At 40.3% G+C, this 15,104-nt stretch overlaps 1 protein-coding gene across 1 annotated transcript in view; it reads right to left on the bottom strand.

The window, feature by feature from the left end:
* LOC311050143 (leucine-rich repeat and fibronectin type III domain-containing protein 1-like protein) overlaps window positions 1-6,068 on the bottom strand; it is a 195,782-nt gene extending 189,714 nt beyond the window's left edge. Inside the window, exon 1 of the mRNA XM_084064113.1 lies at window positions 5,982-6,068. The gene's annotated coding sequence lies outside the window, so the exon portion shown is untranslated. The remainder of the gene's footprint in view (window positions 1-5,981) is intronic.
* Between the last annotated feature and the right edge of the window lie 9,036 nt (window positions 6,069-15,104).

Genomic DNA, 15,104 nt, shown 5'->3' with positions numbered 1-15,104 from the left:
GAATGAATTTGTTATATTTTTAATTTGGCTATTTTATCTGGAATCATACCCAAAGTCTGGAAAACGGCTCATGTTGTACCCCTGCATAAAGGACACGATAAAAATGTGTCATGACCCAAATAATTATCGTCCAATCTCCAAGCTATGATGTCTCGCTAAAATCCTTGAATCCCTTGTGAATAATCATCTTAAAGTGTTTTTAAATAGTCATTCTGTTTTGAGTCCTTATCGGTCCGGTTTCCGGGCAAAGTATCTGCTACCTCGTTAGTTTTAAATGATATCGTCTCAGCCTTGGTCGTGCTGCACTTTTCATTGATTTATCAAAAGCTTTTGATACGGTGGATCACACATTGCTTGTACAAAGATTATGTCAAATTGGTTTTCATTCTGTTGCCTGTACATGGTTTGAAAATGTTCTTTCTGAGACATCAATGTGTCAAAGTTGCAGCTGTAAAATCAGAGTTCCTTCATATCTCCAAAGGAGTTCCTCAAGGCTTGATTAATATATCGTCGCTGTCCAGGAGCAACCAGCTAACTCCATTTCCAGCTTCTTTGTTTTTTCATAAATAAATGCTATTGAAAACCCTTTACGTCTGTGCAAAAAAAAACTTAGCACTGACGCTGATGTTATGAAAATAAGTCATTCTATTTCTAAAATCTATGAAGTGTTTAATGAGGAGAGCATTGTGACAAGAAAGGAGTTCATATTTCTGTCGCGCTAGTTCTACTGAAACCCCAACTCTGTGAACCCCTCTTTGCAAAAGTTATTGTAATATTTAAAGTCCTGTTTATTATACCCATTTGAAACCTCTCCCTCAGCAGCGATTGTCAGCTGTTAGGACTCCTAACTCCACTTAGGCTGGATTTCTGCTCAGACAAAACTCCTAACTCCACTTGAGCTGGATATGGGTAAAGTCTGTGTATGTGTGTGTGTGTGTGTGTGTGTGTGTGTGTGTGTGTGTGTGTGTGTGTGTGTGTGTGTGTGTGTGTGTGTGTGTGTGTGTGTGTGTGTATGTATATATATATATATATATATATATATATATATATATATATATATATATATATATATATATATATATATATATATATATATACACACACACACACAATTATTATTATTATAATTATAATAATATCTATATAGTATTAACAATGTTTGTAAACACACTTATATTGTTTTTCAGATTCTGTACAGCAATCTGTTCATATGTTGCAACTGGCCTTTGATGTTTTCTAGAAATCATTGCTGGATCTAAAATTGGTTTTAAATGCTGACAAGACCAAATGTATGCTTTTTACAAAGGGAAGAGTTTTTAATGAAAATGATCCTCAGCTATGCACCTCAAATGGCACTTCCATTGAACGAGTGCCTCATTATAAATATCTTGGTTGGATGAAAAACATACTTTTAGTACACACATTGAGATTTTAACAAAGAAATTGGGAATGAAGCTTGGCTTTTTTATCGTAATAGATCCTGCTTTCCATGGCCTTCTAAGAGGCTAATTGAGGCACTGTTCCTCTCTGCTTTGGACTATGGGGACATTATATACAGAAATGCCTCAGCTACCACACTTAAAACCTTGGACGTTTATCAGTCTGCCCTCAGATTCATAACAGGCTATAACACCCATCACTGCATACTCATACTGTATAATAAGGTTGGTTGGCCCTCCCTTGCGACTAGGAGAGATCAGCAGTGGTTTTTATTTATTTATAAAGTTTTAATTGGGTGTTTACCCTCTTATTTAAATGATCTTTTGGAGTGGAAAACTGGTGCCTATCATACGCTCTCTCAGGACTGTTTGATGCTTGAGATTCCGCGTGTCTCCACTGAGTTTGGAAAGTCTGCTTTCAAGTGTTATGCCCCGCGTACTTGGACTATATATATACTGTAGTTGCACAAAATAAGGCTGCCAGACTAGTTCTGGGTTGTTCTTACAGAACAAGTGTGAAATATATGCATGAACGTCTTGCTTGGCCAAGCGTCAAAGAAAGACTTTCTGCTAGTTTACTCACATATTTTCATAGAGTCATTAATACCCAGACTCCAATCTGTTTTTATAACAATATAACTTGCTGCTCAGAGATTCACACATACTCCACTCCTGGAGCGTGTGATGGACAGATAACTTTACCTCTACCAAACTCCAATTCCATGAAGAGAGCTGCATTTTATAGGGCAATTGTACTTTGGAATAGTCTTCCAAGTGAGATAAGAAACACCAGAGAAAAAGCAAGTTTTAAAAGGAAACTTCGGATTCATATAATGTATACTCAAAACATACAATAACATCTATTCTTACATACCAGATTGATAGTGATACTTTTTAAATATGTTGTATCCCTGTCGGTATCTCTTTTTATGTGATTATTGACTTTTGTGATGTATTATTTAGATTTTGTTGTTTTTAGTATTTCTTTGTAATACACTGTGATATGAATGTTTTTGTTAATGTATTTTAATGTCTTGGACCCCAGGAAGACTAGCTGACGTTAAGGCGTCAGCTAATGGGGATCCGTTTAAATAAACAAATAAATAAACAAATAAATATATAGTCAGCTCTCATGTTCCCCTAGGTCGCTTTCAATCGGATATATAAACTTTGGTCAATTTAAATTGTACCTGTTTTAATTGATGTTGATAAATCATATGATGGAATTTTCTTTTGATCATGTTATTTTATTTATTCTTTATTTTTATTTTCATATTGTTGTTTTTCTCAAGTCGCAATCTCGACACCGCTGGAAAAGAGGGTCTCAGCTCTCAGTGTGTTTCCCTAGAATCAAATAAAGGTTGATATGAAATGAAATGAAAAGATATACTCGTGCCCTAATGTAATGATGTAGTGATATTATAAGCCTATTAATTTACACATCCAAAAGGTGGCACATTTCATAACAGCTGTCCTTCTGTTTGGCAGCTGCAACTGTGTTGCTTTTTAGCCTGGATTATGTTTGGATTGTTATTTGCGTAAAATTATAGTTTGCTCTTTGTTAGTGCAATATGCCTCTTTGCTGCCAGGAGATTTGTCCGTGTTTGCGATTAGTCATATGCTGCAAACACTGCCCCTCTGGACACATGACTAGATTGAGATGTCCTGGGCTGACTTACTGAGTTGCTAACTGAGTCTCTGCTTAGCACAATTGTAGATAACAAAATATTTCCTTGTACTTGCTTCGTAGTACCGGCCTCTGTCCTCAAGCCATGACACATAAGATTAATGGATGTTGGTTCTACAAAAAATGGGTATTGCCTGCCTTTTTTTCTTTTCAGTAGATAAAAGGCACAATATTTAGTGTGTGCAGTTCACTCAAATTGTGGTATGTGGAAACCAAAAGCCACTCATGTTGCAGTTCTCTCATGCTGGAAAAGAAGCAATTTCACATGATTTCAAAATGTCCTGATGATAGTTTGGCAAGCTTGTAAAGAATAAGTAATATTTTCAGTCAATGGAAAGTGGAAAATATGAAAATTAGAAAGGGGAGCTCAGCAGAGCACAGGCCGGGTTGCCTACCCAGGGCTGTGTATGTCAGCTCTACAGGAATCGAGGAAGCTGCGGGGGGATATAGCGTTTCTAAAAGGGAAAGCACTTTCGGAGGTGTGCACTATAGAGGTTGATTGGATGTTATGGTGTGTTATGTAACAGAAAAAGTAGCCCTACCCACTAAGTTTGGTCAATTACAGTAAATGTACATATACAGTCTGGTTAGTCCAGAACGCTGTAATTTTGTGCAACTGGTTGTAAAATGCAACTAGTTTCATTGGTGTGGACTGGGCTTAACAGCCCAAATATACCCCGGCCAAACTATACCCGGTTAAAGTGGGCAAGCCCCCATAATATACCCCGGGGTATAAACTAGACTAGCCCAGAATATACCTTGGGGTATAAATTGGACACGCCCAGAACATATCCCAAGCAGAGGTCGCGTTAGTCCGATAATTGCCGGTTTTGACCGTTTATTTATGACAAAGACCGGAAAAAATAAATCTCTCCGGACATCCTGACCGGTTGATAATGACACGGCTGTTCATTAATTATCACCGCAAAATTAGGCACATTTCAATCCTCTGCTTTGCAAGCGCTCTCTCTCTCTCTCTCTCTCTCTCTCTCGTGCGTGTGTTTCTGGGAGAGAGAGAGAGAGAGAGAGAGAGAGAGAGAGAGAGAGAGAGACGTACTAGACAAAAAGAGTTTGTCACACGCTGTTAGGTTACACCTATTTCCTGTTAATAATAACCAGTGTAAAATGTGCTGCATTGGGCGGTAAATAGGAGACACTTTATTGTGAAGGTACAACAGGAAAAAGAAGAGAGCTAGTTGTTGCTGCTGCTGCGTAGCCAGCGGTCTCGGCAGTCCGCGGTCCGGTTACAAGTTACCTTATATAAAGTTGTGTATTTAACAGCCAGTCACACACAAGTTGTATCATTACTAGTTAGAATATGTCACAGATACTAGGCTAATACAATGGCACTTGTGAGTAAAGTGGCAAGTTGTTGCCCAACAGTTTAACAACAGTGCAGGTTGAAGATGAAATCTAACACAGATTCGTAAATACTCTTCACAACATCTATAGGCTACTGCAACTATGGCATCGAGGTGAAACATGACGTTAATCATAATCGTGGACCTATTTTTAACTCTATGAGGTGGACACGTTAAAACGTTACCACTTTGAACTGAATAGCTCTATGAGGAGACGACAAGATTCTCACAACTCATCAACTTTCCCACGGCTGTCCCAACTAGACGCACGGACCGCATCCACTGTCTAATTATACAGTATAACCTCCTGTGAGTGAGTAGTAGTCTATATTTATTGCCCTAACAGGTCAGCTGAGCCACGTTATGAAGGATTCATCTGAAATGCCCAATTTTGTGCAGTGCCCTTTGATTAGAAAATGCATACAAACGCAATTGATTATTGAGAAACCATTACGCACGCAGCATGCGCAAATGGTAATGTAGGTAATTAATGTATTTGTGTAAGATGACCCTGCTATATAAAATGTGTATATTATGATGGTTCATGTTCAAATAGCTCAATCCAAACTATAATGCTGTAGGCCTAATTGTTAGGCTGTATTTACGCACCTGCTTGTCTTTAATGCATACAAATAATTATGACCGTTATTTTTGTCAGATGTCCGATAAATTTAAATCCTTCCGGACATTGGGACCGGCAGATTAAAATCCTAGCGCGACCCCTGACCCCAAGGTAAACACTTTAACCCCGGGTATAGTTTGGCCTGGAGTATATTTTGGGCTGTTACAGTGGTCTTCGACCTGGCAAAGAAAATGCGTCTTTTTTTTGTCTTTTTTGTTTGACTATAACCTGTTTCTATAACCTATAACCTATCCTGTTTATTCCTCCAGCCATCTCTGTGGTATTAATAGCAGTAGCTCTGCTCTACTTAGCAGGCTGTTAGCTAACCCGTCTGGCCTCTCTACTCTGTCAGCTCTGCTAATGGCTCTGTAATGGAGGCAGGGCACTGTGCAGCATAGCACTGCTTACAAAATGCACAAAGGATGCGGACACACACACACACACACACACACACACACACACACACACACACACACACACACACACACACACACACACACACACACACACACACACACACACACACACACACACACACACACACACACACACACACACACACACACAATGCCATTTGCATTCACTCATATTGGCATGCATGCACACATTCAAAGGTACAAAAGCACATGGTTGCTTGTACAGTCTGCACAAATTCACAGGCACGCATGAATGTGCGCACACGTGCACACACACACACACACACGCACGCACGCACGCACGCACGCACGCACGCACGCACGCACATACTGCACATACAGGAATGTAGACTTAGTACTGCAGTAATACTTGATCATAAGCACTGAATACAAAATTGCATTGCACACATGTGAATCAGTATGAGCCAGGGGGGTTCTAAGTGAATCCATGCCTACCTCTATCTGGTGTGCTGTGCTTTATTGAGACTCAACATGAAGACAGTTTGTGGCCACTGGTACTGTAGATGAAGTGGTAAGGCTGGGAGCCAGGTGTTTGGTCCACTGACCTGAAGACAGAAACAGCACAGAGAAACAACACATGTTAGGGTATTATTAGCTTTGAGTGCTTTAGATAGCCCAACAGTTCTATGCACTTTCATTAGGCTGGGCAATTAACCAAAAATATATCAAATCCGATATTGTAGGTCAGATAATAAGAAACATGCGCAAATGACTGGCAGTAGCACTTGTCCTGCCTTGTTTAGCATACATTTAGCCTAATACAGTAGGCATTTAGCCATTACTTATTTTGCCATGGTTGTTTTCATCAGTGTTCAGAGTCAACGCATTGGATAACTGCTTCTGCACCAAGGGCATGCACAGTGAACTGGATTTTCGAACGACAACGCACTGAATATGCAACTGACCAGAGAAAACACATCAGCGCTCTCAGTGCATATTTCCAAACGCACACATTGAGTGTGTGTGTGTGGGGATTGCTGTATCCTGTTGAACACCACAGCTGTGCATTGAGTCAAATCCAGCCAAAGTCTAATTAGTTTGACTCAGCCATCAAAAGCCATTAAAATCAGCCATCATCCACCCCGCATTGCCATACAAACTGAAGCATCTTGGGTAGTATATCTGAACAAGTGGTGAAATTGTGAAAAGCCCTGCAACAATTATTGGCTTTACAGTCTCATTACTGTGAAGCAGCTGGTTCTGACACACTGGAAAGGGAAATAAGTATTTCCAGTGCAAATGAGAATCTCTGAACCGATGGAGACATTGCATTTACAAATGATCAGAATTATTCTAAAGGGCAACATTTAATTACACACCTTGAAGGAAACAATGCAAAGCATACACAAACATAGATTAGGCTATGGGCAGGGTCGGCTTATCAACAACATGTCAACATGTTGAACAGCTTCCTGTACAGTAATCATAAACAGATGGGTTGCCGTGTATTAGGTTCACCCTCAATTAGCATAATGAAAAATATTGTTATGCCTTTCAAATGAGAGTATAACAACCCAACACAGAGATTGGTGGCATATACATTTTGGTGACTCCAGAGACCACTGTTTTTACAGTTTCGCCCACTTTGGCAGAATTATTTTCATGTAGGCTATACAATGCTGAATATTAATGTTCAGGAAGACTTCAAAAGGCATTAAAAAAGAAGAAGAAAGAAAAAATAAAATAAAAAAATCAGCCAGTAATTACCTGCCCTCTACAGTCCTAATTTACTTGCCAATTTGCTGCATGGAATTCTCTTACGATACGATTGAGTTCCTCTGAGTTGAGGTAATGTAATTGTTAGCCCTGTTGAGGTGTGTATGGTTGGGGATAGGGCTTACACCAGATTATGTTAAAAATCACAATAGTGAAAGTATTGTAACATTCTAAAACAGTCGGTTCATGATAGAAACATGTTCTTATTTTATTCCTTTGGTGGTGCATTAGCCCATTGCCCTGAGGAACAACCGCCCTTGGTAGGGGGGACACTAATGCTCCACAATGAGCGCGTGTGACATTTGTCAATTATTCACTAGGCCTAGACTGTAAGTACCTATTCAATCTTTTTTTATATCTGCACTTTCACCTGGGGGTGAAGTATAATGTGATTGTTATACTGCCAGTTCAATGTCACACTTTCCAATAAAAACATCTGGAGAAAGCGTGAGCGATGCGTCCGCCATATTGATCAGGGCAATACACACCTCCTACCTAGTGCATGTGTGTCTACTGAAGCAGGAGGTCCATGTTCAAGTGTTTTTGTTTGCTACAAAAGTCAGATATGTAGTTATGTTATGGTACTCTGTAAAATGAAAGTGGGTTTTCATGGAAAAATCATGTATCTTATTTAGATAGCTAACAGTAATGTTATAAACAGAAAAGAATGTTCTATTCTCCATATACTTATATGTGACTCAGTGGATCGGTCATGTCTACGGTCAGGACACATGCAACTACAGGCTCCAAACGCTTCCCATTGTCAGTGATGTAACTGTCCTCTCCTTGGAATCTATATTCAAGACTTCAACCAGACACAAACTCCCTGACACTCCACCGTATGATGATCTATACCAGTGGTTCTCAACATTTTCAGGCCGCGACTAAACACATCGGGTGCCAGAGGTTTATTAAAATCCACTCCTCGTTTGGATTATGAAAAACGGTCTGGACCGTTTTTGGCACACAATGTGTTAACTGGGGACCCTCCACCCTGACAAGCACCTGGAATTGCAAGAGTTGAGGCATTACATTTTATTTGACTCGGTTCCATTGTGAAAAAAGCAGATCTACATGCTCACAAACCCTCGCAGCGCAAGGCGTTGTGAGCATGTAGATCTGGTAAATTCACAATTTCTGCCTCTGATATTTGACAATTTGGCCAATGTTTAATTTTTCATTTTAGAAGTATGTCTTAAAAAGTCATTAAATTGTCACTTTAGAAATGTGCAGATACCTTGTATACATACACTTAAACTGTATGTTGGTTTGTTTACTGTTGAGTGTGACAAACAATGTTCCACAGTAAGCTAATAATCTGGGGATCCCCCAGAATCTTTTGAGGACACCCCTGGGGGTTGAGAAGCCCTGATCTATACTACGCAATTAATTACAATCAATGTACCTCACTCTCTCAGCATAGTCAGTAGACCAAATAAAAAATCAATATGCTTTAATTGAAATGGAAATGAGACATCTGGCCGTGAAGTTTTGTCTATGGCCTGTTGAAAAGTTAGCATGTTCAACATGTCCTGAAACTATTTTAAGCAGCTGTATCATCAGAGCGCTGATTAGTGCTGTAATTGTTTTAACTACTCTTATGTGTCAATATTCACTTCCGTACGCCAAAGTAAAAACATAGTAATGTATGCATAGGCACACACACACACACACGCGCGCGCTTACACATGCACGCACGCACAAGCATGCACCCACGCACGTACATAGTTATTGGACAGATGTACCTTCATTTGTCTCTCCCTCTCTAGTTGTGTATTTCACAGAGAGATATATACACACTTGCACATCCCTGACAGGAAGCAGACATGTTGGCAGTGAGTTTTCCAGGCAGCTGAGCTAACAAGGTGCAGGTTATTAGAAAATCATCATTCACATCAGACAGAGGCCTGGAGGCGCCTCATAACTAAGACATGAAACAGCAGTGTGACACAACGGTGGGACAGCTAATCATTACATGCAGACTCAGTGTGGCATTCCCCACACGCTTGAGTATACCAAGATTGCCAAAGGCTACTAATGGTATCAATACCGCACACGTCCCTATTCTCACACACAGCATCATCATCTGCAAATACACAGGCAGTGTAGGAGTCAAACGCCTATCTATCTATCTATCTATATCTCTATATCTATCTATCTAGATGTTTTACTTTTGTAAAATACTCAGATGGTTTTATCTTTTATACTGGGTGGACTAAGCATGGACAGACATGCAAGAAATGCACAGGACAGAGGAGGAAGATAAACAAGGGAGGAGACACACTGTCAGAAATAATGGCTCTCACAATTTTCAATTGCTTCCGCCTAACAGTCTGTACTTTAGAAGCTCTGAAAATGAGTAGAAAATAAAGCCCACCCCAAAACCAAAACCCACCTCTTCAATATGGCTTTCCCCAGCTAAGGGCAGGTACACACTGCAGGACCTTAAAGTGGTCGGGGAGTCGTCTGATCGTTAAGCATTACACACTGCAGGAGTTTATTTCTTGAAATCGGCTGTCATATATCGTTGTGGTTTTCACCTATATAGATTGATCCCCGACCAGGGATTACACACTGTAGGATAGTTCACTAGGATGCTATCTCCAGAGTCAGACCCAATACATACATTTGTGTTTATTCCAATTAATTTTAATCGACGTATCCCGTGATATGCCTCTCACCCTCTCCCTCTCCCTCTCTCTCTCTCTCTCTCTCTCTCTCTCTCTCTCGCACTTCAAGTGCGCTGAAGCAGCTGCCATGTCCGCTTATTATAAGCGACTTTCGGATTGTTTTTCTGTAAAGTTGCTTGAAAGTGTAGTTGCTTTTTTTGGCCTGTTGTTTGAACCAGTTGTTCTCAAACATTTGGCAAGGACCCCCAAATTAATAATAATAATAATGAATTGTCCGCAGAGGCGCAGACCTCCCCCTTCTGAAAATATGTTGTGCCATAGACCCCCATACAAGATCTGTGTGGATTTGGAAAATATTCCACAATTTTCTCAAGAGTTTTCTTTGAAAATAGCTGCGATGAGTTGTGAGCTTGTAGATCGGCTATTTTAAAATATCCAATGTATTTGTAAATAGTTTTAAAGTGCAATTTCATAGACCTGGTTGCTTATTTCTCTCGCAACATCTGGCAACGCTGTTCAGACACAGCGTGTCTCGCACATGCCGCACTCAAAGACACACACACACACACACACACACACACACACACACACACACACACACACACACACACACACACACACACACACACACACACACACACACACACACACACACACACACACACACACACACACACACACACACAGCTCGCTCTCGCTCTCTGTCTCTGTCTCTCTCTCTCTGTACAATTCGTCTAAAATAAACAGCCCACCAGGCTCGCTCACTCTCTCATTTTGTTTTGCAATGTTAACTTAAAGTAATGCTAGGTAACTTTTTCAATAAAACTAAAGTTAAATTGTATATCTTTTGTGAGTGGCAAATGTTTCACAACACCCACTCCATGAATTTCACCCCCGAAAGCCTTTTATTTATATATTTTCTATTGAACGTGGTCGGGGTTGACTGTCCCGCGAAAATGACGTCATCTGGCCGGAAAATGGAAGCGGAAATGCACCGGTTTCCTGTTTGGCCAGGAACTACTGCACCGTTTTTCTGTTTGGCCAGGAACTACCGCGCTAATAACAAAAAGGAAACTCGCGCTGATTTTAACAGATTGTATGATTTGAAGAACAAAAAAAAAACAGAAAAAGAAAACACAGCTCACGGAAACTAAAGCTCCACTGGCTAACGATCCACAGATCGTATAAAACAATTAAAAGAACGCTTTTTGAAACGCTTCTGTCTTCCGGTGAAAACGAATGGAATTCTGGGTAACGCAGTAATAAACAAACGGCCTGCAGTGACGGTAATGACCAGCAGAGGCTACTAAAAATCTTTTTTTTTTAAATCTGCACTGTACAACTTTAATACAGGACTGGACGGTAATATTGCGGTAGGGACTGTTTGTTGTGGTCAGATCCAGCGACGCTCCCCTAGCCACGGTTGCTGTAATGTGCTCTCATTGGCTGTAGCGTTGATCTCCTCACAGACCCTTTCATACGGTATGATACTGTCCGATCTTCTGTCTGCGACAGGGCCGAATAACTAACCAGATAGATATTTGAAAACGGTCGCAAAGCCATCCCAGAGCGGATAATCGCGGCCAGATCGTGTCGCTGAGCCTTTCACACACAGCGAGCATTATCTCGCCGATCAAAGGCCGATCTGTGTCAGATCGGGAGGTTTTGTCGGCGAGCGCCAAATAAGGTCGGCGACAGCATTATCGGACGAAATGTCCTGCAATGTGTACCTGCCCCCCCCCCTCCCCCCTTCTTTTCATTCCACTTTTTTATTGATTTTATTCCTTACTCTTAAGGTCCTTACACACCGGGGGCGATTTTTCCGAATTTTGCGTATATTCGCATAATCGCCGGTGTGTGTGACATTTAGGCTTTTCTTTGTTTGTGTGTTTTTTTTTACCCTAATAAAGTTGTTTTTCTTTGTTGTTTTCTCATGCCTCCCATGTAAAGTGTCTTTGGGCACTTACAAAAGTGCTATGTAAATTTTAGATATTATTATTATAGTCTGGCCTTCAGAAACTGAAGAACTTGAAAAGAAGCAAAGTCGGAACATTTACACAGACTACGTGGTCCATTAGCCGTTTTCAGATTTGGCGTGCCGAGAAATATTTTAAAACAATCACTGACATCCATAAACATTTTAATAATCAACCCAATCTTTAGGTGTGATTCCCACTGCGTCTGTGAGTTGCTGCATCTGTGTTGCCTGGCAACAATAATACATGTTGTTGAATAACGATATTGCTTGGCACCAAGATATTTTATTGTCAATTCATGAAACCTTGCCATGCATACTGTATGTAGTAACAGTTTTTATAAAATCAATAAGCCACACAAGGCCGTGGTTTACCGTGATTTTAGAACAGCTAATGGGTTTTTAACAATACCTCTACAGTAGCTGTTCTAAAATCATGGTAAACCATGGCTGTCTTGGGGCTTATTGCTTTAGTGATATTCCTGCCAAGGCCTCACTCTGATAATGATTAAGGAAGGAAGGCAGCTAACTTCAAAGGACTGGATTACAATGCATTCACACATACAGTATGAAGGAGATCAGTTGGATGGACATTAACCCTCCCCCTTCCAGTAGTAGTAAGTACTAGTAGTACTAAGAAGCTGCTTTTTGAAAGCAACACACACATTTGAGTGAGTCTGCTATGTCTTGATAACAAGACTTCAGAGATAATGTGTACCGATTTGTGTAATATTTTAACAAAAGTTGTAGGAGTTGTAGCAAAAAGTCTGTTTTGAAGAAAACGCTAAATGGTGGAAAATCTAGTTGGCACACGATTTTGATTGTGCGACCTACATTTGAACAGTTACCGGTATAGGCCAAAATATGAAGCGAGCTGTTATAGCGCCACCATCAGGCCGATTTGAAAACTTTGGGGTGGAGGTTCTTCCTTGGCCTACTGGGACTGTATATTAAGTGTTTCACGGCAATTGAATTGAAAATTCCACAAACATGATTCGTGGAATTTTGTGTAAAACGGGCCCTTCCGGCCTGGACTGACAGCACGATGCGAGTTCGAGTCCCGTTCCCGACGTCCTTTGCTGCGTGTCCCTCCCAGTCTATCTCCCTCTTCCCTGTCCATCTTCACTGAAAACTATCTATAAAGATTAGGATTTAGGAAAGATAAGGATTTGTACACTCTCAGAGTTACACACCTGTAAGGGGCCATTTGGAAGCCCATGAGGGTCCTGGACCCCAACTGTAGACCCACTGGTGTAACAGAGTGTTTCCAGTGGGCCAACATGCACAATATCAGCACCCTGACTCTGTTTGACCAGAATGGGACAGAGCCTTCATTAGTATCATTGGTAACACCTGTGAATGTCTTCATAATATGGCTGCTGTGAATAGAGCCTAGTGCTACAAAGTAACTTGGATAGCAGGTAAACACCAAACATAGCATCTGTCTGGTTTCAATTCATGTAATATCTATACGAAAGAGACTTTCACTGCTTGATAATAATACAAAACAAAACAATATTCGTTATCTCTGCCAGATTACTTCCTTACTCGGTATCTATAACTTTGTAACGTGAAAAGTTGCACCATCTGTCGTACAAAATGTATTTCCCCCCCACACGTCCTTAGGGCTGCACCCCACATAATGACACACCATGGGGTAGGCGACCCGGGCACACTTTTCTAGTTCACATTGCAGTATATTTATAGAAGATATGGTCACAAGCTACCAGTGATTTTAGACAAATGATTATAATTGAATGTGATATGGCCATGGCTGATGGCTACTATAAATTATACAATACATTTTCATCATTGAATAATGACATTGAAACTAGATTAAAAAAAAGTCATATATCAATGCCCTACCCTCTATGTTATACTTCCTATGAGGGTGTTTTGCGGACGTATTGTCAGCTATTGAGGACTGCAAGCTTAAGTACAATTTTGACATTCGTGACGTATTGTGCGCTTGTAGATCTTTTTTTTTTTGCATATCGTTGCTGTCGGGTGGAAACACCATATGTCCAAAACTGTGACTCAAAAATAGCTAAAACAGTAGATCTACAAGCTCAAAACGTTCCGCGATGCGACACATTTTGCGCGTGTAGATCTGAGCTATTTTTGCCATCAGCAACGAGACGTTATAACATACAGTATGCTCCTATCATGACACGCACAAAATAGGGAGGCTAGGTTGAAAGTGGTTAAGTTGGTCTGTGTTGTTTTATGAATATTGAACAAATGAAAAGTATTGAGCTTGTGACTAAATAACCATTTCCTGAAAAGAAAAACGATTTCCTGAGAAGAATAACCATTTCCTGAAAAGTACGTGTTTTGGAGGTTTCCATCAAGGACAATTATGCACTACTACATGGCAGTGGTGGGAAAAGTACTCGTCTAACTTAAGCAAAAGCATCACTGCAAGTACTCTGTTCTACAAGATCTACAAGGTCTAACCTGAATAATACAAGGTCTAACCTTGTAGATCAGCTATTTTCAAATAGCCTACAGTACGTATGAAATAGGACTAAAGTGGTTAATGTATGTTTGAAAATGTAATAATTTATACCTGCAAAGTAACTAGTAACTAAATTTCCAAATAATTGTAGTGGAGTAAAAGTACAATATTTGCCTCTGAGATGTAGTGGAGTAGAAGTAAAAGTATTGGAAATTGGCAATACTCAAGTAAAGTTCAATACCTCAAAATTCTACTTAAGTACAGTACTTGAGTACATGTTCTTAGTCACTTTCCACCACAGCTACATGGGGTGATGATGCTTGATCGTGGCTGGTGCAGAGGCTTTTTGCATAGGAGTTGCTATGCCCCTGTTCAGTGGTGTGGCCTTCATCAGAATAAAGGGAACAACAGGCTTCAGAAAACAGAGGGATCAAGGACGGCCAGAGGTTGCATACATTGATCGATGCCTTCATTCAGCACATATTCTTTTCAGAATTGAGCTTTAAATACATACTCAAGTTGACCTTCAAGTTATGTTTTCGTATGTATTACTAAAATGCTCTCCATCGATATTCCCATTCACTATAGACATGTACACGCATGTACACATGCACGCACTTATATAGATAAATATTAGGTAGACAAATAGTGCTCTGGGACAACATCCCTAATGGCATCTCTCTCTCGCGCGCACACACACACACACACACACACACACACACACACACACACACACACACACACACACACACACACACACACACACACACACACACACA

Source organism: Gymnoscopelus microlampas (assembly GCF_963454915.1).
Source record: "Gymnoscopelus microlampas genome assembly, chromosome: 8".
NCBI lineage: Eukaryota > Metazoa > Chordata > Actinopteri > Myctophiformes > Myctophidae > Gymnoscopelus > Gymnoscopelus microlampas.
The sequence above is the reverse complement of the archived record's forward strand: the minus strand, read 5'-3'. Positions and strand labels throughout refer to the sequence as shown.